The following is a 27,835-nucleotide window of genomic DNA, read 5'->3' on the forward strand; positions in this document are numbered from 1 at the left end:
GCCTACAACAATACTAGGATAAACTGTTATGGCACCACAACTTTTAGGTGCAAGTATAAAAACTCCCCATGGCTGGATACCCAATTCTATGCGGTTGATGTATCAGGAGCAGCCATATTGGACATGCCAACATCTGTGGCTCTTAGGGTAGTGACAATGAACTGTGCCATCTCAGCCCAACACCAACCCATCAATAGTGTAGCTGACCTAATGCACATATACCCTAAGAGATTTGACCATATTGGTGAATTTCAGAACACCCACAAGCTTGTTGTCAACCCCAATGTACCATGCCACATAAACCCACCTATAGCCATGCGCGAAAAAATCAAATCGGAACTCGACAAGATGGAATCACAAGGAGTCATTCGCCGCATCAACGAACCTACAAACTGGGTAAGCTCTCTGACTTATGTCACCAAACGTGACAACACAATTAGGGTTTGCTTAGACCCACGAGCGCTAAACAAAGCTCTAATACGGCCATACCACCAAATTCCAACAGTCGAGGAGCTCAACCACCGATTTGCAGGAGCAAAATTCTTCTCAAAGTTGGACGCTAAGTCTGGGTACTGGTCTATAAAGCTCAACCCTGAAAGTCAGCCACTAACAACTTTCCAAACACCATTTGGAAGATATTGTTTTGAACGACTGCCATTCGGTTTGTGTGTCAGTCAGGACATCTACCAACTCGAGATGGACAGAATACTCGAGAAGTGCACTGGTGCTTGTGGTATAGCTGACGATATCACCATATATGGCTCGACAGAGCAGGAACATGATGAAAACCTAAGACGTTTCATGGAGGTCGCTACCGAAGAAGGCCTTACCTTGAACTCAGAGAAGTGCAAGATCAAATGCCGTGAAATATCTTTTTTTGGAAACCTGTACACACACACCGGACTAAAACCAGACCCGGCGAAGGTACGTGACCTACAGAAAATACCTGAACCACATAACAAGACGGAACTACAACAATTCTTGGGTATGATGACATACCTGTCTCGTTTTGTCAAGGACTTCAGTTCCAAGACAGCACTATTGCGTGGCCTATTACACAAGGACTCTGTTTTCCAGTGGAACCACACCATCAGGAAGCTTTCAAAAAGATAAAAAGTAAAGTATCTGAAACGTCCCTGCTCCACTATTTTGACCCTAGAAAACCGATATACATGCACTGTGATGTGAGTTTACATGGAATCGGTGCAGCTCTGCTACAACAAGATGAGGATGGCAATATATCGCCAGTCACCTATGCAAGCAAGAGCCTCATACAGACAGAACAGAGATACGCATGTATCGAACGTGAGCTACTGGCCATCGTATTTGGTACACAGAGGTTCCACACATACCTCTATGGCCACCATTTCCAAGTCGTCACTGACCACAAACCCCTCACTATGATCATCGACAAACCGCTCACCTCAGCCCCGGCACGTCTGCAAAGAATGCTAATAAAACTCCAAGGATACAACTTCAGGCTCACATATAACAAGGGATCTGACAACCTCTTGGCTGATGGATTATCGCGCCTACCACCACCTTGTAATGCGGACCCTATCGAACTTGATGTCCAGGTTGATACAGTTCGTTTTTCCACTAATTACATCGAACAGCTAAGACAGTGTACGACAGCGGATCCTCTGCTTAACCAGCTGAGAGAGACCATCATCACGGATGGCCACAGACAATCAAGCAGCTGCCCACTGACATTAGAGTGTTCTGGGACCTAAGAGATCAGCTCTCAATTGATGATGGTCTTATCCTCAAAGGACAACAAATCGTCATCCCCCAGACACTACAAAAAGACATATTAGAACAACTACATGCTGCTCATTTAGGACAAGAGAAAACAAAACTCCTTGCCAAGGACACTGTTCATTGGGTAAACATAAACAAAGACATTGAACAGTTCACAAAGTCATGCAGTATCTGTCAACAGCATCAGCCCTGCCAAATGCAAGAGCCGCTAATGCAACATGACATCCCAACAAAGCCATGGGACGTAGTTGGCACAGACCTGTTTGATCTCCACGGAAGTCAATGGTTGATCATAGCTGACTATTACTCAAAGTATCCTATAGTCAAACGCCTAACTGATCATTCACCAAGCAGTGTCATAGTGAACATCACACGCCAAATCTTCTCAGAGTTTGGCATACCATCAAAGATAGTAAGCGATAACGGACCACACTTTTCAAGTCATCTCTACCGCGAATTTACCAAAGAATGGGGCTTCCATCATGAGACCACGTCACCTCGGTTCATCTGAGCATTCACAATTAAAATACTTGTAGAACAGGCAGAGGGATGCAACATTTTGTCGATGGAACAAACCTTGAAACTTTGATGACAGTTTAGCACCTATCAGGTTGGTGACTCTCTTTTAAACCCTGTCTAGGAGCGAGAGACTAGTAGCAGATGCACCAGCCCAAATGTGGCAACAATACTCCATACATGGGCGAATGGTGGTTTTATAGAGGTACAGGATACTTTCAGATGTAAATCGCTTTCTAGCACAGTAAAGAGAGCCCACCTTCTTTGCAGCAGCCTTGGCAATGCTCTCAGTGTATCTGTTCTCAATGTATCATGTTCCTTGTCAAGAAGTTTGAAAGAAGTACTTTCAGGTAATGTATCTGTAGTGATATGCAAATTAAGTATAATTTACATATGAGCAGACAGCTCATATTTATAAACTGACACCAACTCGAACAGGTGGTTGTTGAATGCTTGCTTAGCATTATACACGACATATCAATGGCATCGATGATAGGATTCTCTCTGGTCTTCCCAGTAATTGATTGAATTTCACCAAGAGTGCGAACCTCTGTCTGTCGTGATGATTGTGGGTACTTCAAAAATGGCTATCCAGTCCTGAAGTATGGCTCTGGCTATTGTTGAAGCTGAAGTATCCTTAACAGCTATGGTGGTAGACCACCTGCTGAATCTATCGGCAATAGTCAGGATGTGGGTGTGTCCCTTTGAAGTTGGTAACGGTCCTACCAAATCGATGTGGATGTTGGTAAATCTAGCATCGGGTGTGCTAAAGGAACCCAGTGGTGATTTTGTATATCTGTGAATTTTGTGCTTTTGACAAGGTATGCACATCTTAGTCCAGTTTCGAATATCTGTGTTTATATTCAGCCACACGAAACTTTGCGTAATTAGCTTTAGAATAGCTCTTTTTCCTGGGTGAGATACATTGTGGAAATGTTCAAAAACTTGTCGTCTGAGGCTAGGTGGTTTGTACGGTCGTGGTTGTTTCTTTGCCGTGTCGCAATAAACAGTCGCTGTACTGAAGGGTACGGGCATATTTTTGGATGTGTTTTCCTGAACATCTTTAAGCGTTGTGTCTGATTTCTGTTCTCGTGCTATCAATTCCATGCTTAACAAGCTGGGATATAGAGAAGTGATCATGGCTCTGGATAAGGCGTCTGCTATAATGTTCTCCTGGCCCTCCATGTATCTTATATCCGTAGAGTACTGTGCAATGTAATCGAGATGTCTTATCTCTCGTGGGCCATATTCGTCCATGTGTGTGTAGCGCATAAGTTAACGGCTTGTGATCTGTGCAGATCGTGAAATTTCTGCCTTCTAAGATGTGTTTGAAATGTTGAAATGCTTAATCGCCAGGTAAATTGCCAACAATTCCCTCGAAAATGTGTTGTATTTTCTTTGCGTTTTGTTTAGTTTGGCCGAAAAAAATGATATAGGGGTCATCCAGCTGGTGGATGACTGCCCCTACGGCTACGTCTGACACGTCCGTTGTAAGTGTGAGTCTAGTATCTTTTTTTTTTTTTTTTTATTACATTTTCACCCCAAACAAGGCACATTGCCACTTTGGTGTAGGGGGCTACTATCAGGGGCAGCAACTACTGGGGTACTATGTAGGGATTTGGGCAGCAAGATGTTTGTTCACATTGCACTTAAACTTCTGCACGTCAGTACAGTTGGGGAAGCAGTGACCTGGAATGGAATTCCAAAGTCTAGCGGTTCTGGGGAAGAAACTACTGGAGTAGAAAGATCTTTTACATCTAGGGATCTCTATAGTGTGGGAGTGGGATTTTGCAGCCTGTCGGGTCTGTCGAGGGTGTTCACATCGTGGGAGCACAAGTGCTTGCAGTTCATCAGAGCATTCACTATTAAAATACTTGTAGAACAGGCAGAGGGATGCAACGTTTCGTCGATGGGACAGAGGCTGAAGCTTAGATGCCAGTTTAGGGCCTATCAGATTTGCGACTCTCTTTTGAACCTTGTCAAGGAGCGAGAGACTAGTAGCCAATGCACCAGCCCAAATATGACAGCAATACTCCATACATGGGCGAATTGTTGCCTTATAGAGGTACAGGATACTTTCGGGTATTAGTAGTTTTCTAGCACAGTAGAGAGAGCCCACCTTCCTTGCAGCGGCCCTGGCAATGCCCTCGATGTAATTGTTCCAACTCATGTTTCCTGTGAACGTTAGGCCAAGGAGCTTGAAAGATGTACTCTCAGATAAAGAGTCATTGGCCATTGCTATAGGTGGTAGAGAAGGTTTCTTGTAATTATTGAATGAAACTAGTCTTGACGGCATTGAACGTGACCATCCATTTTTGTCCCCATTCCACTACAGATTGGAGGTCTTCCTCTAGTGTTTCTGCCATTTCTTTAGATATATGTTCATTTGTTTTCCTGTCATGCCTGTTATAGAGTGTGGTGTCATCAGCATATATACCCATCTCAGAGGCAATTTTGTCGGGGAGGTCATTTATGAATATCAGGAACAGTAGAGGTCCAAGGATAGACCCCTGGGGCACTCCCGCATTTATATCATATTGTTTAGATGTACGACCGTCGAGGACAACCTGGATTTTTCTCTTATCTAAGAAGGATTTAATTATGTTAAGTATTCTACCAGTGATACCATATGATCTAATCTTCCTGAGGAGACCCTCATGCCATACCCTGTCAAAAGCCTTAGATATATCTAGAGCTACCGCTCTGCCCTCCCCCGCTTTGTCCAGTGAATGGTACATACGTTGGCTAGGGCTTCCTTCGCTTGAGCAAAAGCTGCTAAGGCTGGTCTATCTAATGTTAACTGTTGGTTCTTGGTCTTGTTCTGCAACAGCGATGTTAGTGGCGAAAGAATTTCAGAGCAGTTGGGTAAAAACCACCTGTAATAGTTGATTATCCCTATGAATCGACGGACTTGTCGAACAGATGTGGAAAATTAGTAATGGCATTTACTTTTTCGGGTAGTGGTGATATTCCGTCCTTATCGATCGTGTGTCTGAGCAAGTTTACTTTTGATTGGCCGAAGATGCATTTTTTCACGTTTCTTTTTTTTTAGGCCGTAGTGAGATAATCTCTGGAAAGCTTGATCCAGATGATGTTTATGTTCGTCAAGGTTTTTACTAGCAATTAGGACGTCATCCACGTATGCAAATATGGATGACAATCCTCTGAAAACCTTGTCTATTAAACGTTGGAAAGTTTGACTAGCTTTTCGAAGTCTGAAGGGCATGCGAGTAAATTCGTAAAGTCCAAATGGTGTGGTCAAGTCTGTTTTGTGGATATCCTCCTCTGCTATGGGAATTTGGTAGTATGCCTTCACTAGATCCAATTTCGAAAACGTTGTTGCGTTCTATAATCCGATCGCAAAATTGTGGATGTGAGGAATCGGGTATCTGTCCGGTGCAGTTTGTGCATTCAGTCTTCTGAAATCACCGCATGGGTGCCAGGATATACCGTCCGATTTTTGCACCGTATGTAAGGGAGAAGACCATGCGCTTTTTGAGGGTCGGATGATGCCCTGTGGTAGCATGTGCTGAAATTCCTCCTTCGCTATTCAGTATTTATCCGGTTTTAAATGTCTGGGGATGGCGTGGACTGGTTGACAGATCGTTTTAATGCTTGACCGTGTCCGTTAACCTGAATGGCTGAGATATATGTATGTGTGTGTATATATATATGTGTATATATATTTATATATATGTATGTGCATATATATATATATATGTATGTGTGTGTGTATATATGTATGTGTGTGTATACATGTATGTGTGTATATATATGTGTGTGTATATATATGTATATATAAATATAAATGTATGTGTGTATATATACGTATATATACATATATATGGATGTATATATATATATATATATATATATGTATGTGTTTATGTATACATATGTGTGTATATATATATGTGTGTGTTTATGTATATATATGTGTGTATATATGTACATATATATGTGTATATATATGTATATCTATATTTCACCCAGAGGAAGTCTCGAAATAAAGACGAAACGTTGGTGAACACATAATACGGTTTGTTCCTTTTTTATTTTCTCTATTTTGTCGGAATACTATTTCCATTATTTTCATCATATGTATATCTGTGTAGATATACACACATATGTATGTGTGTATATATGTGTGTGTATATATGTGTATATATATATATGTGTGTGTATGTGTGTATATATGTACATCTATGTGTGTGTGTGTATATGTGTGTATATATGTACATCTATGTGTATGTATATATATATGTGTATATATGTATATATATGGGTATATATGCATATATATGGGTATATATGTACATATATGTGTATGTATATATGTGTATATATGTGCATATATATATGTGTATGAATATATGTATATATATATATATGTGTATGAATATATGTATATATATATATATGTGTATGAATATATGTATATATATATATATGTGTATGAATAGATGTATATATATATATGTGTATGAATATATGTATATATATATATATGTGTGTATGAATATATGTATATATATATATATGTGTGTGTATGAATATATGTATATATATATATATGTGTGTGTATGAATATATGTATATATATATATATGTGTGTGTATGAATATATGTATATATATATATATGTGTGTGTATGAATATATGTATATATATATATATATGTGTGTATGAATAGATGTATATATATATATATATGTGTGTATGAATATATGTATATATATATGTGTGTATGAATATATGTATATATATATATGTATATACATATGTGTATGTATATATGTATATACATATGTGTATGTATATATGTATATACATATGTGTATGTATATACATATGTGTATGTATATATGTATATACATATGTGTATGTATATATGTATATATATGTGTATGAATATATATATATATATATGTGTATGAATATACGTATATATATATGTGTATGAATATATGTATATATATGTGTATATTTGTGTATATATGTATATATTTGTGTCAGGTCATGTCATGTGCTACTGGTACCATGTAACCCAGTACTACCTGCCTCATGGTCGGGTTACCGGCGACTAAACTGGTTCCCCCACCAGATTTGTTTGGTGAGGAGGGCAGCTAGTCTCCCTGAAGGATTAAAAACAAGACCTTCCAAAGGGCAAATGAACTCTTTTTCTGGGTCAACAGCCAACTAGCACCGTGTATATTTGTGTGTGTGTATTGGGGTGGAGAGGGCTCCCGTAAGCCATGGTGAAGGCAGCCTTTCTAGGAGAAGCAAATCTCTGATTTAAAAAACCATAAAGCAGAAGACCATTACCCGCATTAAGCTGGTCTGCAGTTTAATTTGTTGCTGGCTACCTTGCTCTTGCTTGTTGCTGGATCTCAACATTTTGAACCGAGAGAGAGACTTAGCTGTCGTACAAAGCTAAGACTCTGTAACATCATATTTGTATAGATACTCCCTCAGGCATTTGGGCTCATGGATTTTAACTGTCTGAGGGAGTGGCACTCGTCTGACAAGACGTTGCAATCATCATTTGTGTATATATGTACATATGTGTATGTATATATGTATATATTTATGTACATATATGTGTATGTATATATGTATATATTTGTGTATATATGTACATATATGTGTATATATATATGTATATATTTGTGTATATATGTACATATGTGTATGAATATATGTATATATATGTACAGATATGTGTATTTATATATGTGTATGTATATATGTACATGTGTGTATATATGATGTATATATATGTATATAATGTGTATGTATATATGTATATATTTATGTACATATATGTGTATGTATATATGTATATATTTGTGTATATATGTACATATATGTGTATATATATATGTATATATTTGTGTATATATGTACATATGTGTATGAATATATGTATATATATGTACAGATATGTGTATTTATATATGTGTATGTATATATGTACATGTGTGTATATATGATGTATATATATGTATATAATGTGTATTTATATGCATATATGTGTGTGCATATATATGTATGTGTGTGTATATATGTGTATAACTTATACACTGTATAAGTGTGTGTATATATATGTATTTGTGTGTATATATATATATATATGTTTGTGTGTATATATATCATCCCCACGTGCACATCGTGAGTTCTGCCACGCTAATGGGGCTCTGGTGAATGGCAACTGTTCAGCGCCAGAAAACTGAATCCCCACTGCCTTGTGGGATAAGGTTTTTGAACCAATGGTTAAGGGTGAGATAACCCTGACAGTTCCAGAGGAAATTAGGCCCTGTTGACTGCGGCATTCATGACTTACCGGCGTGTGGACCATGCTGCCCCAGCATCCTAAGTCCCAGTCATGGGTAAATGACATTAGCAGGGTTGAAGGAGCTCCTGCAAAACGTGGTGGAGTCAGTCAAAGCAATTACCAGTCATCTTGCAATGGTTATTGTTGCTGAGACTTAGAGAGTGGCACTTGTGTCGTACAAGCGTTTGTCACTTTATTACAACGATGTACAGATGTTACTTGAGATCTATTTTTTATCATCTTATCTTTATCTGTTGTTTATTTCTATTGCAAGTCCTATGGGGATAGAGGAGTGACAACGTGTACAGACTTGACCAGTTGGAGTTGCAAAATTTGACAGGACGACAATAAATGTTGATAATTGATAAAATTATAATTTTAAATAACGCATGAGTGCATTTGGTATGAGAGAAAACAAAAACATAACAAAAAAAACTATCAGAATTAAAAAAAAAAAAAAGTAACGAAGAATCGAATCGCTCCTTGTTTTTTTAATTTTTTTTGTTTTGTTTTTATTACTCCAAAAAACATCGTTAAAATAAGAACAAAAAAAAAATTGTAATTAACTAATAAATTAAAAGCGAAATATTTTTTTGGTGCGAGAGATGCCATGTGCTAACAATCTCTCGTTAACTCATTTTTAATTTTTTTAATTTTTACTTCAAAATTCTAAAATCAATCATTAAGAGAAAAAGTAATCACTAAATGAATTTATTAATCAATTTTATTGAAAACTCCGCTATCGTTTATCAAGAATCTTTTTAATTTCATTTTTTATTGGTTGTTTTTCGGAGGGAGATATAGTTCTCCCCCCCCCCACCACCACCACTCTCTCTCTCTAAATTATATTTTTAAAGCCAAATCTCCCTTAGTAATTTCTTTAATTTTCTATTTTTTAGCGATTATCAAGACCCCTCGGACATTATTTCTCGTTCTCACATAACACTCGACATGTTTTTTGTTTGTTTTCTCTCTCTCTCTCTCTCTCTCTCTCTCTCTCTCTGTTTGTGTGTGTTTGTGTGTGTGTTTCTTTACCGAATAAACGATTCCAAATAAATTAAACAACAAATAACATAGTCGGCGAGGTAGAAAAATCGATTTTACCCTTTTATAAACAACAGTAAATAAGTAAATTCTTTTTATATTAATATAAAAAAAATATGCGGTCTCGTTTATGAACATAATAAACGCTTTTAAATAAGTGAAGCCACTAAGAACTTAGCCAGTTAGGTAGAAAACGGACACTTAGAAAATCGATTTTATTTAAAAAAAAAAAAAAAAAAAAAAAGAAAAAAAAACATTAAACAAGTAAAAATATTATGGGGGGGCTAGTCTATTTTAAAAAACAATATCTCCTTCAAGAACGATCATAAAATGTGTTTTCAATCGATATTTATTCAATAAGTGACAAGTTTTCCCGGGCCGAGGAGCTTTCGTAAATTCATAAATTTTTTATAATGACAAAATTTATTGATAACTAGCTGTACCCGGCCACGCGTTGCTGTGGCTCAGTTTGTTAAAATGGAACACATGTGAAAGTAGAGAAAAGTTTGATTCTTTTTTTCAAAAGAATGTACAAATTATTTTTTTTTTTTTTAACAAATGTTAAGAAAATAAACAGAAAAATACTTCCATCATTAATTATGCAAAAAAATAAATAAAATGTTGATTTAGTGTTTCAATATGCTTATAAATTACGATAAAACTTGCTGAGTATGCACTGTTTTATGGTTGTTGTAAAAATGGAACGGAAACTTAAATTTCGCTTCATTTTAATCTTTCTTGATTTTTTAATTGTGCCCCCCCCCCAAACGAATATAATCAAAACAGTAACATTCAACAATTGTACTTTATGTATATAAAACACAAAATGGGTGTTTGTATTACTGTACACATAGATTCGAAAAAGTTGTCAAAAAACAAATATATAACAAATAAATGTTATCAAAGGCAAGATAAGTTACTTTTCTGCCAAACTGGATATATTTTTTGTGTTTTTATTCAATGTAACATTTATTGAGCTCGAAAAACATACAGTGTTTACCGATGTATTCGAAAATTAAAGATGGTGTCTCACACCCTCTTTAACTCCATAAGTATGAAAAAAAGGTGTTATAAATAAAAAACTATACAAAACCCGCCGAATATATGTCAACCTATGTCACGGTAACATATATTGAGCAAGTTTTTAACAGTATTTTATCCGGTTTTTTATTTATAACATCTTTTCCCACACTTACCGTGTTAAAGAGAAAATCAGACGCCATCTTGAATGTTCCAATACATCGGTAAACACTGTATGGTTTTCGAGCTGAATAAACATGTTACATTGAATAAAAACACGAAAAATATATCCAGTTTGGTAGAAAAGTAACTTATCTTGCCTTTGATAACATTTATTTGTTATATATTTCTTTTTGGACAACTTTTTCGAATCTATGTGTACAGTAATACAAACCCCACAAAATATTTATTAAAAAAAAAAATTAAAAAAAAAAAAAGTTAATAACGAAAGGGAAATAATTCCATTTTTAAACGAAAAAGTCAGTTTACCTAACTTACTGTATTAATGCTATTTTTTTTAAGCAAGAAAAAAAAAAGGTAAATATCCAGATACGCTACTACAGAACACCGACCACTCTAATTTGTTTTTTATAGGTAATTGAGGTCGCTGACAACGAATCTGATAGTCAAACTTGGGGCAAATTTACCGTTTGCATGGTATTTACCCCTGAACCCACAAACTTCTTTCCACCATTTTGCAGCTTCCGTTTATGCTACGCGCATGCACGCTGTAGCATAAATGACGGCTTCACCAAGCAAACTACGTTGGGGGGAGGGTATTTTTTTTTTTCCAGGACATAGAATTTTCTAATTTTCAAAAATACATTATAGCGCTTTTTGGGTGGAAAATTTAAAATTAGCTGAAAAAGAAATGAAATAAGAAAAGGAAAGCACACCAAGTTGGAGTACAGGGGGGTAATTTATCTGTTTGTTTTTTTTTACTTGGAACATCAAATTTTCCGTAAGTAACGCACCAACATTTACCAATTAGAACACCATTTAACATTTTCCGAAGATTTTACTTTGTACATTGGGGGCGCGAGCAGGGGGAGGGGATGTGATGTTGGCACGCGTGTGCCCCAACATCACATCCCCCCAAAAAACAAATTAGAGTGGTCAGTGTTCTGTAGTAGCGTATCTGGATATTTAACAAAAAAAAATATTTAGGTTTGGCTATAAATTCCTAAACTCATTTCACCCTAAATAATTTAGGTGACTGAAATAGGAATCTAATTGAATCTTTAATTTTTTGAATAGTATGTGAGAAATTTATTTTTCTTCGAGTTATATTGAATTCATTAATACGGACTTTAGGAGCTTTTTTCGTAATGTTACTGTAAAAATTATTTTTTATTGTTACAAATTACGATGCTTTAAAAAAGCAAAAATAAATTCTTGCGTTTTTTATTTACTACTGAAAACCATAACTTTAGTAAAGGTATTTTTGGTTTAAACAAAATAAAACATTTTCACTAAGAGTTAAGTAAAAATAATTAGTTCATTATATTCTGCGATCATTATTTGAAAAATACTGCAATTTTCATTAAAATTGGTTAATTTCCTGATTTTTGGTGAATTTTTAAGTAAAGGGAGGAGTCAAAATGTGTATACACTTTGAGCGGCGGCATTCATTTTGCAACCACGTGTGGTTAATTTAAATTAAAGTTCAATCACATGGTTACATTATCAATAATCATGTAATTAAACCCATTGAAAATTTACCGATATTGTAAACACATTCTGTTTACATTAAGCTTGTAGTGTTTTTTTAGTGATGCAATGTTGTCAACTGAGATTTTTAAAAAAAACGCGAGATCAGGAGAAAGAAATGTCCAGAAAATTGCTAGATTTTTAACTTATCGTCTGAAATTTTCAAAAGTTGCTAATTCCTCCCCCCCAAAAAAACTCCATAATGTTCCGTGTTTTCTCACTATGGGTTTGTATTACTGTACACATAGATTCGAAAAAGTTGTCAAAAAACAAATATATAACAAATAAATGTTATCAAAGGCAAGATAAGTTACTTTTCTACCAAACTGGATATATTTTTTGTGTTTTTATTCAATGTAACATGTTTATTCAGCTCGAAAACCATACAGTGTTTACCGATGTATTGAAACATTCAAGATGGAGTCTAATTTGCTCTTTAACACGGTAAGTGTGGGAAAAGATGTTATAAATAAAAAACCGGATAAAATACTGTTAAAAACTTGCTCAATATATGTTACCGTGACATAGGTTGACATATATTCGGCGGGTTTTTAATAGTATTTTGTATAGTTTTTTATTTATAACACCTTTTTCCAAACTTACCGTGTTAGAGAGGGTGTGAGACGCCATCTTGAATTTTCGAATACATCGGTAAACACTGTATGGTTTTCGAGCTGAATAAATATGTTACATTGAATAAAAACACGAAAAATATATCCAGTTTTTTTTTTTACTTGTTGTTTCTTGCTTTTTACACTTTTAGATCGTATTTTAAACTAAACTTCGGAGGTTGGAATGCCCCCCCCACCTAAAATGTACTTGGAAAAATCGATTTTATAGTGAGATTTAAGAATGGTTAGTCAAAAAAAAGGTGAAAAACAAAACAAATAATCAATAAATAATTGTTACCAAAGGCAATAAATGCTACTTTTTTTTACTTACATGAATGAGTTTATTTTATGTTTTAAAGTATTTTCAAGCGCTTTTCTTTATTTTTTAATAATCTAATGCGGGTGTGTGGGTGCCAAATACCTCCAGATTTTCTAGAATTTCCCGCTAGATTGTAAACGAAATCTCCAGATCTAGCAGGAAAACCGCTAAATTGTAACACTGGTCACGTGACAGGAAGCGGTAATAAATAATTGTCCCTAAATAAAAAAAATGTCCTCTCGGTACAAAGAAATCCACCTATTTATCATAGAAAAATTAAGTATAATGTTATAATTAAAAAGAAATATATAAAAACACACGTGGATATAGTAAACATATTATACCAAAACGTGGAAGCCATCTGTCCAGTGGTTTTTTAGACAATTAATTCCGAATGAACCGACAGTTACATTTTTATATATATAGATTGGCAGATTTTGGATTTTATAGTTGTTGTTTTTTTTTTTCTTTTGCCAATTAGAATGAATTCAATCATCCTTTTTTATAATGAGAAAATATATTGATTATTTATTGATTTAAAATTTTTCGATCCATGTTTTTTTATTTTAAAATCAAATAAATTTAAGATCAATTTAGTAAATAATCATTTTTTAATTTGCCGAAATTTATTGATATAATTGGATGATTTTGTATTTTTCTTCTAATGTTTTATTTGCAATAAATTTTATTTCACATCTGATTGAGTGTAGTTTGTTTGTTTGTTTTAATTCTAGTATCTTCCTTTTTAAAGTTTAATATTAATAGTTTTCGGTGTCGTGGGGGCAATTTCTTTTTCACCCACTCCACCGTTTTATATACGATAAAATAAGCAAGCGTCATTTCTAGCATGAGCGACAGAAGAAAAGAAAGATGAGTGGATGAATAACCACACCTAAAAGGCAAGGCCAGCTGACCTACTTATGTCTCCTTTCTCCAGCATCCTCGCTGTTAAAGGAAATATACATAAAAATTAATCTTTTATGATTAAAATCTAAATGATTGTCTTTTTGTTTCAGACGGAATGAATTAGAATACAATTCTCAAACTTCTAAACTAAGTTTGATTTGTAAAAATTTCGTCTGGAATTAATAACCTTCATTTATTCATTTTCCGAGAGCGACATCACTTTTAATACCCTGTCTCCATAAAGAAAGCGCCTCTCGGCCAAAAAGTTAAACCGGCTAGGGGGCTACGAGGATCTTATGCGGTAGCAGCAGCAGTCAGGAACCACTGCAGCAACAGCAGTAATTCAAAGAGCCCTTTTCAGGGCTAGGTTCCTACTAAAGATCTACCAATTTGTTTACTCTGTTAACCCTCCTCGTCACAGTTCCACCAGCAGCCTTTCCAGCCAGCCTCAGCTTCCTGCACTGCACCTGCAGCCTCCTGCGTCTACCGCCTGCTACCTCGATTACACCTTACACCTCTGGTCCGCTAACTCGCTTGCACCTTCCACCTCTGGTCCGCTACCTCGCTTGCACCTTGCACCTCTGGTCCGCTACCTCGCTCGCACGTTGTTCCTCTTGTTCGCAATCTGGCTCCTTACCGGTCGTCCGTTCTTAAACACTGATCCCTCCATTCTCAGTGTCGTCCGTTCCTAACACTGATCCCTCCATTCTCAGTGTCGTCCGTTCCTTAACACTGATCCCTGAGCTCTCAGTGTCAACCATTCGTTCCGATCGCTCTGACGCCCAGCTGACCGTTCCATACCCAGCGAGCACACTCTGAACCACACCACATCCAGAGTACCAGTCCGGACCTCCAGACCTTGCCTCCATTGATGTACGACCAGCACCCAGATTAAACGATTTTGCTTCCTTTATAACAAAATAAAAGGCGAACCCTCGTCTTTAACCGAACAACCTGTGTCTGTCATTCTTCTTTGCCTTTTTTGTGCTGTTTACCTTTTGCCTGTGTCTATCTTGTTAGTTGTTGGGTCGATTGTCTCCGGACGACCGGCCCCCGCAACATCGGTAAAATAATTTTCCGGGTAAACATTTTGTTGAATATTTTTCTGTTGAGGCAGAAATCTTTTTTCAAAAAAATGCCTAACTTTTTAAAATTATATTTATCAACAAAATTAACAGCAACAAAAATAAAATGATATTTATTAATTAATAAAACATGCTCAGAATAACATGAAAAGTATTATCACGTAATGGAATATTTGTTGTATTAATCAATAATACAAGAAGTTTTCTTTTTTTGTTGTTTCGTAATAACACAAGATGTGTTGAAAAATAAAGTAATTTTTTTTAAATAAATATATTTTTTGTTGTTCGTGTCTTGACTCCATGACTCCGTTCCATTTAGTTGCGTTACATAATCAACCGTATCCACTTCCGATCGTTTGATTTTTTGCCAAACACTGATCTTGGACATTGTTTTAAAAAATATACAAATTTATTTTCTTTTGGAGGGCGAGGCTATTTTTAAACCTATATCTACTTTCGTATTTTCTTTAAATTTCTATTTTTGAGCGATTATTGAGATTCCCGCCGAACATTTTTTTGTTTTAAAGTAACACTCGATACTAATTTTTTTAAAACTAAATAAACGGTTTTAAAATAAGTTGAACCATTAAAAACTTACAAAGCTAGGTAGAAAATGGGAGCCCGGAAAACTCGTCCCCGGAAAAACTCGACCCCAGAAAACTCGTCCCCTTTCGCTAGGTAGGAAAACTGGTGCCTTATTGAATAAATATCGATTGATAACACATTTTATGATCGTTCTTGAAGGAGATATTGTTTTTTAAAATAGACTATATTTTAAAAAAATATTATGGGGGCTATAGTATAGCCCCCATAATATTTTTTAAAAATATTTTTACTTGTTTAACGTTTTTGTTTTTTTAAAATAAAATCGATTTTCTAAGTGTCCGTTTTCTACCTAACTGGCTAAGTTTAACTATTTAAATTTAATACGGCCAGTGAGTTAAAATTTTGCTTCATCTGTAGGTAAATTTATTTATGATAATAAACGCTGTAGAATAAACCCTTTAAAATAAGTTGAACCACCTACAACTTAGCCAGCTAGGTAGAAAACGAAGACTTAGAAATCAATTTTACCGTTTTTAAAACAGCAGTAATTAACTAAAAGTATATATATTTTTTTAAACATTAGGGGTGGGGGTAGTCTCTTTTAAAACAATATCTAAAACAATTAACTTCGGAAGAACCCCCCCCCATCCGCATCTCTTTTATATCGTAAGTTTCTTAAAACGTGGCTAGCTAAAGTTCAGAATAAAATCACGCTTGTCTTTTAACGGTTAATTTAAAAAAAAAAAATCTTCTGAACGCTATTAAAAGTTAAATTCTTCACTAGTTTGCATTTTGGAGACGGAAGTGTTTTTGAGATAAGTGATATTAATTCATACTTTTTATTTTTAGATTCAAATATTAATAACTACATTTTATTTCAGTATTTAATTTATGTATTTCCGTTTTATTAAATGCTAGCTTTTTTTCTCGTCCATAAATGTTTATTTATCTACCGAGTTGATTATTTTTGCAATAGATTACGAAATTGTACTTTTTTTAGTTCGTGAGAGGGGAATCTATCACCATACTTTCTCTTAAACACGTCTGTTGGACTTTTATTAAGTACAATACTTAATAATTTTTTTTTTTTTTTTTTAATGGAGAGTAGAAAACGCATTGTGGATGCGTTATCGGCAGCTCCTGTTACTCTCGCTTCTTCTTATTTGTCCCTCAGTCCTCATTTTTTAATGAGTGATTTTTCTGACATAGGGAGAAGAAATAGCTGTTTTCTAGGTAGCCAGTATTTTGCGCGAACAGTTGGCAGAGATGGCGGAAATTTTCTGTTTCTATGTCTATCATTGTAGCCATGTCACTAGTAAGGGTGCTGGAGGTAAACGTTTTGTCTGGGCTGACGTTATCCGCCCGATAGTCAGGGACCTGAACCTTGGATTAACCACTAAGGAGGCTGTCCTATCAGCAGGTGCAAAGTACTGGGGCTGCTGTATTGCCATTTGGTGAATGGATTCTGGACCATGCAGTAGCTTCTGGTGGGGCCTCTCGATGCCATACTAGTGGGTAATTGTTACGGCTTTACCTTATCATTAGCTACAAACAAAAAAAAAATTCTTCGTTTCTTTTTCTCTCTTAGTTTCCCCTCTCTGTCTTGCTCTAAGTAAATCTGACAACCTAGTCCACAAATTCCAAAATTTCATCATGACAAGTTTCAAGAAAAAATACACGATTAAACCCGGTTCTCCAACTTCCAATGTAGACCCCTACTACCATGTCTCCTTCTCAAACATCAGGGGTCTACGTTCTAACCTTCCAGAGGTTGAAACCCAATTACAGGAGACTAAACTAGACCTTTTATTTTTAAGTGAAACTGGCATTAGACCGGCTATTTCCCTAGAAGAGTTCGCAATTACAGGATACTCTAACTTAACTTCTAAATCTGACCCTCAAGATCGCCATGGGCATGGAATATGTGCCTATATTAAAGATAGCTTTCCATGTGGTAGGGACATCTCCAGGGAAGATCCTAACTTACTCTATATGTGCTTCTGGGTTGCTTTAGCTCACACTACTGCATTTATATTTACTCTCTATCGCCCCCACAACAGCGGAGTTACTATCTTTCAAAGCATATCTGAGAAAATTGACCAAGTCCTATCTGCTTATCCATCAGCTAACATTCACGTATGTGGAGACTTCAATGTTCACAACGTCGAATGGTTGACCCACTCAAACAAGACCGATGATGAGGGGAGATTCTGTCATGATTTCTCCATTGCCTATGACCTCACTCAGATTGTTCACGAACCCACCCGTGTGCCCGACAATGACGGCCAGTATGCGAGCCTACTAGACCTTTTTCTCACAACTTGCCCTGAACTATGTTCAGTTTCTGTTCTGTCGCCTCTTGGATCTTCCGACCACTCTGTTGTATCAATTAAGATAAAAATGAAATGTAATATGTCCCCAGACGTACCTCTCCATCGTACAGTATATCGATACACTAAGGCTGACTGGGATAGCTTCTGAACATTTATATCTGATCTACCTCTGCATTCCATGTTTAAAAAGGATGTGTCCTCTATAGTATTAGACCTGACGGAATGGTTAATTGTAGGTATAGACCGTTTCATACCCTCGAAAAAGTTTCAGCAAAAACCTAACAGCCAGCCATGGTTCTCTCCAGAATGTGCTGCTGCCATTGTGCACAGAAATCACTTTTTCCACTGCTTTAAACATAATAGATGTATGGAAAATAAAGCCGCTTTCAGGACTGCCAGCAACCATTGTAAGAAAGTAATAAAGAATGCAAGAGAGTTGTATGCTCAATCTGTTAAGTCCAAAGTAGCTGAGCAGCGGCTTGGTTCCCACCAGTTTTGGCAAATAGCAAACAGAATCCTGAACAGAAGCGTGTGCTCCATCCCAACTATTATCAATGGACCTGAGGTAATCTCATCAGCATCAGACAAAGCCAAACTCTTTGTCAAGAATTTGCAGCTAATTCTACCCTTTGCGACCAAGGCCGCCAACCCCCAATATTTCCTCCTGTATCAGAAAACACGCTATGTGATATATCTGTACATGATGTTGCCAAGCTAATCAAAAACCTTGATTCCAGTAAAGCAACTGGCCCTGACGGTATTCCAATTATAGTACTAAAAAACTGCAACCTGAACTAGCGCCCATACTTACAAAACTGTTTAAACGTTGTCTTAAGGAGAATAGTTTCCCATCTCCCTGGAAAATCTCATCAGTATGCCCTGTATTTAAGAATTCAGGTGATCGCTCATCCCCCTCTCAGTACAGGCCAATAAGTCTCCTGTGCATCATGAGTAAGTTGCTAGAATCTGTGTTAAATACAGAAGTAATCAGCCATCTCAACAAAAATAACCTTCTTAGTGACACTCAATATGGTTTCCGTTCTGCTAGATCTACAGCAGATGTGCTTACAGTTATATCTCATAGGATTAGCAAATCTCTCGACAGAGGCAATCTTTCTAGGGCAATTGCTCTTGACATATCTAAGGTCTTTGATAGGGTATGGCATAAAGGTTTACTTCATAAGATCTCTAGCTATGGTATAGCTGGAAATGTCTTCTCAATTATTAAATCATTTCTTTCTGATAGGTTCATAAGAGTAGTAGTTGAGGGGCAAAAATCAGAAGCTCACAGTATTAATGCCGGTGTCCCTCAGGGGTCCATCCTGGGCCCAACTCTTTTCCTGATCTACATTAATGATCTTCCAAATCACATCCTTACATCATTTGTAGACATTTATGCTGACGACACTACCATTTATGGTAGCACATCTAAGACAGTAAACGACCAAGTTCTCTCCAATTCTCTCTCCTCTGATCTTGATCACGTAGTACAATGGGGAAAGGAGTGGCTGGTTATTTTTAATGCATCTAAAACCAAGCTTCTCTCTTTACATCATCAACATTCTGATCCACATCTGGCATCAATTGAAATGAATGGCTCTCGTCTTCAGGAGGCCTCAAGTTTTGACAAGCTTCTGGGCTTGACCATTACTCCTGATCTTAAATGGAACACGTACATCAAATCTGTTGCCAAGGCCGCTGGAAAAATGGTGGGATCTTTCTATCGATCCGGTAAATATCTCACTGCTGATGCTATTCTCTATCTATATAAGAGCCAGGTACGTCCAAGGATGGAATACTGTTGCCACATCTGGGCAGGAGCTGCTAGAAAGGACTTGTCCTGCCTTGATAGAGTTCAAAATAGACTTCGTAGCCTTGTAGGAGATGTCCTTTTCTCCTCCTTGCAACCTCTATCTCACAGAAGAGATGTTGCAAGTTTGTCTCTGATGTATCATTATTTTCATGGAAAGTGTTCGACTGAGCTTCAATCTATGGTCCCCCCTCACCAAACTTTCACAAGAAACACTCGTCTAGCTGTAAACACTATCAATAATTCCCCCCCCCCACTCTTTATCTGTGCCTAAACCTAAACGTAGATTCCATGAACAAAGCTTCTTTCTTAGAACTGCACGCCTGTGGAATTGTCTTCCGTTTTCCTGCTTTCCGGCTGACTACAATATGGTTGTGTTCAAGTCTAACATAAATAAGTTCTTGATGAGCTGTTCCATATAAGTTATCAAATTTACCAAATTTTCATTACTAATGATTACTGTACATTCTTTAACTCTTATCCTTGAGTGGCCTCTTGGCCTTGATAATGTGGTGATGCCTATGTAAAAAAAAAAAAAAAAAAAATATCTTCTTCAACAATGGTCCTAAAATGTGCGTATGCATTTTTGGTGCCACGCTATTTGTAAGCGGTGTTTTTATGTGCAATTCGAGTTTTCGTGATATCTGTTTTTTATTCAATTGTAAGGTGGAAGCACAGAATACATATAAAACACCTTCTCCTCCCCATGTTAAGAATGGCTTTCAAAATAATAAAATTATTTCAGCACGGTACTAAAAATACATTAGTACCTAAAATTTTACTTTGCAATGTTTTTATTTTTAAATCATAAAATAAAACACATATAATAATTTTAAAACTTCATCCTGCTTTATTTTTTATTTATTTAATACGTGGTTAATTAAAATTAAATTATAATCACATCTTTTCATTTGAAATAATAGTGCGATTAAATTCTACCTATTGTTTATTTCAAAATGTAAACAAACTTCTGGTTAAATTAATCGATACCAGTGTTGAACGTAAAGAGTCCCTTTTTAAGGATTACATTGTTCGACTAGTATTTTCAAGACAAATTCAAGTTTGACGATATCTTTTTGTTCATTAAACTGTTAGGTGGAAGTACAGAATAGTTATTTACAAACAACCGAGTAACACAAGCAGCTTTGATTAAAACGAAAAGATAGCATATCACTAGTTCTAACAAGCGATCAGTTAGTACGCGTAGTTGCTGCCGGCTATTGTGAAAGTTAGTATTAATAGTTGCTCAGCGTGGTTTGACAGAAAGGTTTGTATTAATAGTTATAGTGTAAAAACCGTAATATTCAAATCTGTAAAATATATTTTTTTTTTTAAATCGATATTATATCATATATATATATATATATATATATATATATATATATATATAAAATCTCTCAAATAAATCAAAATAACATGAGCTATTATCACTATTCCAAAGGAATTCATTAAATATTTGGTGAAGAAATTTAAAATTTATTATTTTTATGCTATACCTACGGCGTCATTCCTTATTCTCGCTCACCCTCTCTCTCTCTCTCTCTCTCTCTCTCTCTCTCTCTCTGTAAAAATCAGTGTGCAAGCGATAAGAAAATATAAACCGCTTGAAGTAGCATGCTGTTAGAAATAAAGAGTAGTAGTAACAGTAATAGTTCTAGCAGACAGTTATAAAATGTTATGTTATGGTAGTATGAATAGTCACCCAGTTGGAAAACCTTTAAGAATCGATTTTGTAAAAAAGATTTTTTTTTTTTAGTCGCTATTATATCAAATTATATAAAATAATATCTGAAATGAAACAGAAGAACATGGAGATTATTATTATCACTATACCAAAGGAATTCATAAAATATTTGGGGAGGAAATTAAAAATTTGTTTTTTCGTGCAATACCCATGGCTTCATTACTCAATAGTAGTCTGCAAGTAACATTTTGTTTAGCCGAGCAGTTACTTGCTCGACTAATATCACTGTTTAAACAACCTATACCTCATTTGATTCACCTTTTATTCCTCAATCATTTTACTTGTTCATATTGGACTTTTAATTGAAGTATCCTAGTGTAACGACAATTTAAAAAATTAACTTCAAATCAAGAAGGCAAAAAGAAACTCAGCACAATGGGAAATTGTTATTTAAATGTAACTTTAGAACAGTAATGCAACACAGATACAACAGGAATACAATGAACTAGTTAATATTTAGTAGCATAGCCCTTCTGCAATTTGACAGCCTACAACCTTTTGGGCATTACTTGAATTAGTTTGCAGCAATACTCCAGTAAAAGGGCATCCTTCCTCTCTTTAATTTTTATCCAAAGTTCTTCCAGATTTGAAATCTTATCATTGCGTAGCTGTTGCCTTATGTAATGCCATATGGTTTTGATAGTATTGAGGTAGATACATACGAGGTGCCTTCAATAAGTTTCCGGACTATTTTCATATAGGCACTTTTATTGATAGTACACACATTAAACTTTAGTTCCCCTTGAAGTAACCTCCTCTGGCTCAATGCACTTTTTGTACCGTTCCAACAATTTCTTGAAGTCCCCATAGAAGTCCTCTTGTGTAAGCATGTCAATGACCCTTCATATCCTCAGTTGTCTGATAACAATAGCGTCTTGGGTTTTCTTTGAGTTTTGGAACTAACCAAAAGTCACAAGGTTCAAGGTCTGATGAAGAACTTGGTCAAATAGTCTGTGACAAGGATGGAGTGGAGAACTGATGCATTGCCCTGGTGGAAATGCCACTGTTCCAATTTAAAGAGTACTGGCCTCTTCCAATGGAATTTCTTGCTGAACTCCCTTAAAACCTCAGCATAGTATTCCTTATTGACTATCTGTCCAGTGGGAACTCAGTGCATGTAGATCATGCCATGCTGTCAAAAAAGGAATTATCATAAGTTTCTGGACGGATTTGCTCTGTTTGGCCTTCTTGGGTCTGGCTTCCACTGGGAACTTAGTTTCTTGGTCTCTGGATCATAGCAGTAAATCCAGTACCATCAGAGTATCAAGAACTGTGAGATTTGGATTGATCAGTTCAACCACTTGATGTCATGACAATGTCTTTCTTTCTGACTGACCTTCTTTGAGTACCCTTGGAACAAACCTGACGCAAATCTTTCACATCTTCAGTTCCTCGTGAATAATTGTGTGTACAGTTCCTACATTGACACACTGACATCACTGTGCACTTATTGTCTCACACGGCAGTCCTTATCAATGAAATTCATTATTTGGCCAATCTGTTCTGGTGTTTTGACTTCCTTAGTCCTCCCACAACTCTCATCATCCCTCACAGGCTCCTTACCTTCCTTAAATCTCTTATGCTGATGCTGAATTCATGCAAGATGATCCAAAAGCAGTCTGAAGCATAACATGTTTCTGTTGCATTTTTTTCCAAATTAAAACAGAATTTCATTGCATATCGTTCTTGTAAAGTGTCTTCATGTCCAGATTGCATTTTTGAAATTCACCAGCTGTGATAATCAGGCTTTAATAGGGTGTATTCCAATTCCTGCTGTAGCTGTTCATTTGAACCTGAAATCATAAAAATTGGTCTGTCATCTCATAAGATGTATAGCAATGACATAATGAATTTTCAAGAGTCTACAACAATTTTAAATGTCTGTACAAAAAAGTCTGGAAACTTATTGAAGTTACCTGATACATATATACACATATATACAGGGTGGGCCGAAAGTAAGTATACATTTATTAAAAGTAGAGTTTTGGTCTAAAAGTAGGTTTGTTGTTTTCAGGTAGTTCAAGAATGATAGTTATATCTTAGACAGAAACTGTATGATCACTTAAGTGTGCAAAATGTTCTTTGCCAACAGTGCAACACAAATTTCGATTTTCATCGATTCCTTTGAATGCGTCATGAATGTAATCTTTTAATCCATTTATTGTTTTGGGATTCTTCTCATACCCCTTGTTCTTTACACCCCTACCCCCCTCAAATTAATCCATTAGTGTCAGGTCAGATGAGTGTGGTAGCCATCCAATGCTACCTCTTCTTTTGAACCAATGCTGTTGAAATTGATTGTCTATTGTGGGAATTTGGAAATGTGTCAGGGTCACAAGGAGAGAGGGAATGGGTCTTATCATAAGTTTCTGGACGGATAGCGTCTTAGGTTTTCTTTGAGTTTTGGAACTAACCAAAAGTCACAAGGTACTAGACTCAATGATGGATAGCCTTAGTTATTTTAATTAGGTCAGATGTTATGCTTGTGTTTCACAGGCAATTAGAAATTTAACTAAAGAGCAAATGAAGAAAACGGAAGGGAGGTGGTATAGTAACGAGCTCATATATTCTAGATATTTTTACCTTAGTTTAATTCATAATAATAATAATAATATTTTAAAAAAAAAAACTTAGTTATAATTACAAATTTAAGTTACATATTAGGACTTAATTTTAATACCACTTTAAATTTTATTTTGAGAAACCTAAGCTCGGAATAATTAAAATCATACACATACGAAATATACATCTGTTGTTATAACTGATTTATAAAACTTGTTAATATTCATTTTACTAGAATTGATTTTTAATGGATAGAGTGTTATAATAGGAAGTAACAACAGCATTGTAAACATTAATTAAAAATTTTATTTTTGAGATTAATGCAACATACTAATATTAGTTTATGATTGATATATTTGTATTTTTTGTAACTGTTACATTAAGACAGCTGAGTTAATCTAAAGAAATTAGAGTTAAAACATTTGTAAATATTTTTAAGGTTAATGAGAAATTGATATTACTGTATTATAGGAGAGAATATCACAATTAAAAATATGAAATTGGTTGATACACTACTTTTTAAACAACTGATAAATCATAATAAGTGTTAAACAATGTATAGGTTTTGTATTCAAGCAGTTACATGATTTAGTTGACCTATTAGTGTTGTATTGTTCAAAATTTTCGTATTGTGTGTTTTTTTCAAGATTGTCACTACAACTATAACTCAGTTTTACTGTTTTTGTTAAATATTTTATGTAAAGATATTATTAGGTTGGTTGGTTGTTTTTGTTTTACGGCATATCAACTCTTTTCAGGTTATTTAATGCCGAATCCAAAGATTTTGAAGAAAATTTTTTTAAAAGGATATATTTGTTGTTTTCAAGTCAGTTTCTATTTAACCCATAGTTGGGACTCTAACAGGTACTACCACTCCGGGTTAGAATGAACCTGGGAGCAATGGCAATTAAAGGGTGGCTCCACACTTCCCAAAGCCTGCAAGCTGGGGCCTCACCACTGGATATAGTTTAAGATCATATCCAGGACCATATTATTAGATGAGAAATGTAGCTTTAGAAATGTAGATTTAGAATTTTTTTTTGGTTTTGACATTTAGAGTTAAAGGGAGGGTAAACCATATAATATTTCTTTTTCAACTGTTTTTGGGCGAGTTAATATAAGATGTAGGCTTAACATATTCTATTTGGGCAATTTTAAATACACTATCCTTCGAGGCTTTGTTATAAAAAAGTTTTGTGGGAGTTAAAGATGTTTATGTTAGAAGAATTATTGCTGATTGATGTAGAGGTATGCATTATTATGGATTCTGGGAGATTGGAGAGTGGATTTACGTAAACTGGGTTAGTGCTATCTTTTTTGTACAGTTCATATACCTTTTTTCTTTAAGTCTAGGTTTGCATCTAAGAAATGAACTGGTTTAATATTTGAAATAATTTCTACTTTCAATTTAATTCTGAATTCTTTGAGCATTACTTATAAAACGTACTCTCTCTCCCTCTCTCATATATATATATATATATATATATATATATATATATATATATATAAATGATGCGTCTGGTTTGTTCGGCTTCAGTAAACTAGAAAACTACACATCCGTTTTTTGTTATATTTTGCAAGAATGATTGTATCTAACCCAACTGTGTTTTCAAATATTAAAAAGTAAAAAATATTATCATATTAAAAAACTTTTTCCGACATCGTTTATTTTCAGTTCCGATTTCAGCCGAGACTATTTACCGGAAATACTTCCAGTTTATATTGAATCTGCTTTCATTATTCCGATTATTCAGTGATATTTCATATTGATAAGTATACTATTAATCCTGTTTTATTTTTGTTTTTTTATAGAAAAAATTGCATTAATTTTTTTCTTTCTTCCTGCATTTTCTTTACGTGTTCCTCCCTGGCATACCAAAATAATAATTTTTTTAAAAAACTGCTCGCCGGGATTCGGCAATATATATACACCAGTTTTGTTTGTTGTTTTTTTGCAAAAAAAAAAAATACACAAAAATGTTTGTTTCACTTTTTCTAAACTATAAAAAAAAATACTTTAACAAGAAAGTTGTTGGTTAATTTTTACGACTTGCTCCAGCGAATTATAAACACCTTAACCTCCACATGTTAAAAATGGCTTTCGGATTAACCCCCCCCAAAAAAAAAACCCTCGAAAGTCGTTCTTTATATGGGGAGGTTAGAGGAGGGGTTATTCCGAAAGCCGTTTTTAACATGGGGATGTTGGGGTGTTTATAATACGCTTGGACAAGTCATAAATTTACGACGTTGCTATTATTTAATGCAAAAAATGCTTAAAATTTATTTATTTAACAAAAAACATTGACATTTTCTACAAACATTTAATAAGAAATATAAATGAACGGTAGGTTTTTGGGGTTTTTTTTTCTGTTGATGTTTTGTTTTTACATTTAAAATTTTACTTTATAATTTCTTTCACATAGCTTTGTTATTATTACATCAGCAACACTCAGCTTTATCCGGCTGTTGACATCATGCACCGGTAAAAGCCGAATGCTGAGAAAATAATTACAAAACACTTAAAATTTAATTCATTATGCATTCAAGCATTCCTTTGGAAAATAAATATTTAAAATAAAATGGCGCTTATGCACTTATGGTACCGTGCTATTTTTAAAAATATTATTTTCGCGTTAAATTCAAGTTTTACAATATCTTTTTATTTATTAAATTGTTAGGTGAAAGTACAGATAATCCGGTTGGTTTTTAATGTGTGGAAAATCTAGCTTCCAAAAAAGGGTACTCCAGATAGTAACAAAAACAAAAATTAAAATTGCCTCAGTCTCGAAGGATTTCTCCTCTACTGATCAATGAAAAAAACGGTGAAGTGTAGTTTACCCTCTGTTTCTCTCCTCCTCTCTATCTTCCTCTCTTAATATCTCTCTCCATCCATCTCTCCCTCTCTTTCTCTCTATATCACTCTCTCCATCTCTCTTTGAGCCCCTTTCTCTCTCTCTCCCCCCCTTCTCTCTTTCCTCTGTCTTGCTCCCTCTCTGTTTCTAACTCTTCCATCTCTGTCTATCTTTCAATCCCTCTATCTCTCTCTATCTCCTTCTCTTCCTCTATTTCCCTCTCACTTTCTCTTTTCTATCTATATATCTTCCTCTCTATCTGTCCATCTCTAATCCCTCATCCTATTTTAGTCTCCTAAATTAATTACAGTGAATAAGGCATTGTCAAAACATGGATAAATCCTATTTCAGTCACCTAATTTACTTATTGTGAGATTAGAAGTTATTTCTGCTACCTTGAACGGCACCAGGAGTAACTGGTAAAACCTTTCTAATTAAATTGATTTTGGCAGCCATTTGGTGGCAAAATGACATAGCCTAAGCCCTTGCTGCATGCAGAATACCTGTGACCTTTCTACCAAGTAGAAAAACTACTTATTCTACTTTGAAACTACTATTAAACATTCAATTTTTCAATAATCTCATGTTCAACATCTCCAAAACATCCAGTATGGGGAAAAATATTACAAAAATGCAAACTTATTATTTGGGATGAATGCATAATGGCATGTAAAAAATCACT

The 27,835-nt window shown here is 35.2% G+C and overlaps 1 protein-coding gene across 14 annotated transcripts in view; it reads left to right on the top strand.

Moving 5' to 3' along the window:
- LOC145261115 (uncharacterized) overlaps positions 1-27,835 on the top strand; it is a 535,668-nt gene that overhangs the window by 374,181 nt on the left and 133,652 nt on the right. The window lies entirely within an intron of this gene.

The sequence above is a fragment of the Euprymna scolopes genome, chromosome 37 (genome assembly GCF_053919585.1).
Source record: "Euprymna scolopes isolate OS-2025 chromosome 37, ASM5391958v1, whole genome shotgun sequence".
In the NCBI taxonomy this organism is placed as follows: domain Eukaryota; kingdom Metazoa; phylum Mollusca; class Cephalopoda; order Sepiida; family Sepiolidae; genus Euprymna; species Euprymna scolopes.